Source organism: Tenrec ecaudatus, chromosome 6, assembly GCF_050624435.1.
Source record: "Tenrec ecaudatus isolate mTenEca1 chromosome 6, mTenEca1.hap1, whole genome shotgun sequence".
NCBI lineage: Eukaryota > Metazoa > Chordata > Mammalia > Afrosoricida > Tenrecidae > Tenrec > Tenrec ecaudatus.
Genome location: NC_134535.1, coordinates 164,794,637 through 164,799,377, shown reverse-complemented (window position 1 = coordinate 164,799,377; position 4,741 = coordinate 164,794,637).

The following is a 4,741-nucleotide window of genomic DNA, read 5'->3' as shown; positions in this document are numbered from 1 at the left end:
GTGGGATGAGCATACTGCAGAGATCTGAAGTGGTGGAGGCCAAGACCAGAGGGACTAGAGACCGTGGCAGAGTGAAAGGAGCAGGGCTGAGCTACGGGACTATGACAACTGGGTGTCCTGGTCTATGGAAGCAAGAAGCCAAGGGACCATGTGGCTGAGAAGCTGAGCTTCTGAGAGAGCTACGAACCCATGGCAATAGTCTGTTTACTGATCCTGACTTGTGGTAAGCTATTAACTTACCTCATAAACCCCTAATCGTTAGGACTGTCTGAGTTGTGTGGTCCCTGCCACGAATCCTCAAATACAGCGTAGAAGTAGAGTGCCATGGGAGAACAGTTGGTGTCAGAACAGGTAAAGGATGAGGTGTGGAGCCATGTCTGATCCCTGCCGCTTAGAAACAGGGAAAACACAGGTTAGATGTGGCACCCCACCCTGTGCACATAAAGAAAGCTGTTAAGTAAATTCCTTAGTGATGTACCTATGTTAGGTTTTAGTTCACCCAGAAGGTGCCTCAGGACTGGTAACCTACTTCCAAAAATCTAGCCATTGACAACTCTATGTACAGTCCTATTCTGATGCACAGTAGTTGAAATAGTCAAAAGCAACCAGTTTTCTCAATTTGGGTGAATTTAGCCTAACACTCAATTAATGATGCTCTGTATCTGGCCACTGGTAAACCAGAAACCTGTGTCCATTAAAGGCAGGGTATCTTAAAAAGGCACTGCTAAGAAAATGGAAAGAGAAGTCAAACTAGGCGCTAAATGTTAATCAGGTACGTGACATTTGACTTACAGCCAAACTATATAAAGAACTCTCAAACCTCAACACAAGAAAACAATCAACTTCTTTTTTTTAAATAATAAAGAGGTCTGAACACTTCACCAAAGCTATCACAATAGCCAATAAGCCTACGGAAAGCAGCTCAACATCATTAGTCGTTTGGTGTTGAAAGGAGTCCTTGAGTTGGTTCTGATAGCAACCAGTGCACAAGGGAATGAAACACCGCCCGGTCTTGCGCCATCCTGTCATTCTTATGCCTGAGTCCATCAGTGCGACCACTCTGTCAGTTCACCTTGCAAAGGGCCTTCCTCTTTTCTCACTCCTCCATTTTACCAAGCAAGATGTCCTCCTCCAGGGATGAGAACGATGCAAAGCCAGTCCATAATGAGACCCACTGGTCACTTTTTTAAAGTCCCTTTAGTAACTGGGTCAGACTCACAGGACCTCATGGTTCAGAGTAGAGCTGCTCCATTGAGTAGTCATCCTGTTTGTAATCATCACAGAAGCAAATGGCCAGGGATTAGGGCATCACTGGGTGGATTTGAATTCCCAGTCTTCAAGTTAGTAGTAATTGCAAAGTGTTGGCACCACCCAAGGATCTTGACAGACCTATTGTGTTAGTCCTGGGTACATTAGAGTAACAAGTCCACAGAAACTCTTATGTATAAGACAGCTTTATATAAAGGCTAAGTGCACATCAAGAAAACATCCCAACCCAGTGCTGCCCAAGCCCACAAGTCCAACATTAACCCATATGTCCGACACCAATCCACAAAGTCCTCCTCCATCTCATAAAATAAATACAATGGCGCAGACAGCAGGAGGAAAGCCGAGTCAGTGAACGTGTTAGCATCTCAGCCCTGGCAGGGGTCTCCACATGGCTGTTCCAGCACCCAGGGCTGCATCAGGGTAGGTCCATGTGACTTCTCCTCAGGGATGTCTTGCAGGAAGTGAGCCTTGTCAGCTGAAGCAGAGAACTAGCTAAGGCAGCAAAGCAAGAGACCTGAGAACTCAAAAGGGAGACTCACTGACCCATTTATCCCTCTGCCCTTCAATTAACCCCACATATGTTTACTGTACAGGTTGGCACAAGTAACTACCTCACCCATTCTAATGGCTAATAGTAAAGATGGACTCTGCTGCTGGCAACAAGGCAGAGGAGCTGAAACCCTCCTAGGATGGTAGTGAGAAGGAAGAGAATTAAGAATCACCTTGGAAAAGTTTGTTAGTTTCCTAAGAAGTTAAATGTAAATCTAACCATCGTCTTGGGTATTTGCCCAAGATTTATTTATGAACACAGCTTCATTGTTAATGGGTAAAAATCAACGCAAATGCCCAGCCTTGTGAGTGGATAAACAAGATGTGATATCTCTACAGAAGTGTTTCCCAAAGTGAGCGAGATGGTAATGCCATCTCCTTGGGAGCTATGGAATGGTCCAAGAGGCTGCAAAAGCAGATACCTACACTTTACCCTGCATTGTGGGTAGAGTACAAGAGATTTCATTTTTATTTAATGATATTTTTATTATGACTTAGGTGGGGGTTTATTTTACAGACCATCAATTCTGCATTCAGTAGTTCAAACCACTCAACAGTTCATGCTCGCCAACATTTTTTTTAATTAATCATTTTATTGGAGGGCTCTTACAAATCTTTTAACAGTCCATCATTCAATTTTATTAAGCGTACTTGGACATACGCTGGCATTAACATTTCCAAAACATTTTCTATTTGAGTTTTTAAAATATTTTAATCATACAACATACCACATACCACACATCCAACGTGTCAAGCACATTTGTACATTTGTTGCCATCATCATTTTCAAAACATTTTTTTTTTACTTGAGGCCTTGGTATCAGCTTCACATTTTTCCTCCTCCCTCCCTCATGAACCCTTGATAATTCATAAATTATTATTTTCTCGTGTCTTACACTAACTGATGTCTTCCTTCACCAACTCCACTGCTGTCCATCCCCCTGGGAGGGGGTTATAGTTATATCATTGTAATGGGTTCCCCCTTCCTACCCACACCTTCTCCTTACTCTCCTGGTATAGCTACTTTCATTGTTGGTCCCGAGGGGTTTATCTGTCCTGGATTCCGTGTTTCCAGCTCTTTTCTGTACCCATGTGCATGCTCTGGTGTAGTCAGATTTGTAAAGTAGAATTGTGGTCATGATAGTGAGGTGGGGGGAATTGTCAAGAACTAGAGGCAAGTTGTTTCATTGATGCTACACTGCACTCTGACTGGCTTGTCTCCTCCCTACGACCCTTCTATAAGGGGATGTCCAGTTGCCTACAGATAGGATTTGGGTCTCCACTCTGCAATTTCCCTCATTCACAATATGATTTTTTTGTTCTGGGTCTTTGATGCCTGATACCTGATCCCATCGACACCTCGTGATCACACAGGCTGGTGTTTCTTCCATTGTGGGCTTTTCTTGCTTCTCAACTAGATGGTTGCTTGCGTAGCTTCAAACCCAGCCACTGTCGGGAAGGTGAGCATCATGGAATGCCAGGTTAATAGGGCAGGGTTCTTGCATTGAGGGAGTACTGCTACCTAAATACAAAACCTATAAATATTTGTATGTAGATCTAGATCCCCATCATATATTTACACATGCTCATTCCTGTATCTAGACCTCTATAAATGCCCTTTGCCTCCTAGTTCTTTCCTTTTACTTTCATCTTGTCCCAGTATCATGTTCAGCCTTCATGTGGGTTTCAGTATTCCTCTCGGTTACATTGCCTTTGATCAAGCTCTACCAGGCCTTCTACACCCTCCTCTTCATCAATTTTAGATCACCTGTTCCCTTCTCCCTGGATTTGTTACCTACTTTTGTTAGTATCAGCTCCTTTTTCTCCTCCCCTCCTACTCTCATGAATCTTTGATTAATTATGTATTAGTGTTATTTTGTGTCTTAAACTGCCCATTGTCTCCCTTCACCCACATTTCTATTATTCATCCCCTTGGGGGGTGGGCTGTACATCCAACCATGTGATGGGTTCCCCCAACTTCTATTCTTCTGCTATTTTCTTTCTCCTCCTTTTCTCCTAAGTCAACACCTGTCAAACCTTCACCCTTGCCTCCTTCTGCTTGGTAAGCACCAGAGTCTGTTACCTTTGGTAAGCAAGTTGCTATTTTGGTTTTTATCCAGTACAAAAGTTAAGTGCCAGGGGTCTGGTGGTGTGGGGCAGCACTGAAGGTGGGTCCATTTAAGTCTGAATGCTCTCACTGCCATTGAATTGATACTGACAAGCACCCTGAAGAGCACTACTCAAGAATACAAGCAGAGCAAATCATTGACACACACAACAAACAGAATATATCTCAAAGTATTATGTCGAGTGTAAGATTAAAACAGTTCAAAAGATTTAATTTGCGTAAAATTCTATGACCTACAAAGTAATATATAGTGAAAGCAAATCAGAGGTTATCTGGGGAGGCGGTTTGTGGGGCAAAGGGGAGTATAAAGAGGTACGAGGAAACTGGTGGGGTAATGTTTCTGTGCCTGCTCTTGATTACGGTCCTGGTTTCCTGAATCCATACAAATCAAAGCTTATTAAATTGTGCACTTCAATAAAGTTATACATGTTGGCTGTCACATAGAGCCAGACTGCTCCTTAGAAATGAGGATGGCCAATGAGGACAAATGGGTGCAAAAGCAAATGTGGCGAAGAAAGCTGATGGTGCCCGGCTAGCTAAAGAGAGTGTCAGGTGTCTTAAAGGCTTAAAGGTGAACAAGCAGCCATCTGCTCAGAAGCAACAAAGCCCACATGGAAGAAGCACACCAGCCTGTGCGATCACGAGGTGTCGGAGGGATCAGTTATAAGGCATCAAAAAAAAATCTTACCATAGTGAATGAAGGGGGAAGTGCAGAGTGGAGACCCAAAGCCCATTTGTCGGCCACTGGAGATCCCCTCATGGAGGGGTCTAGGGGAGGAGATGGGTCAGTCAGGG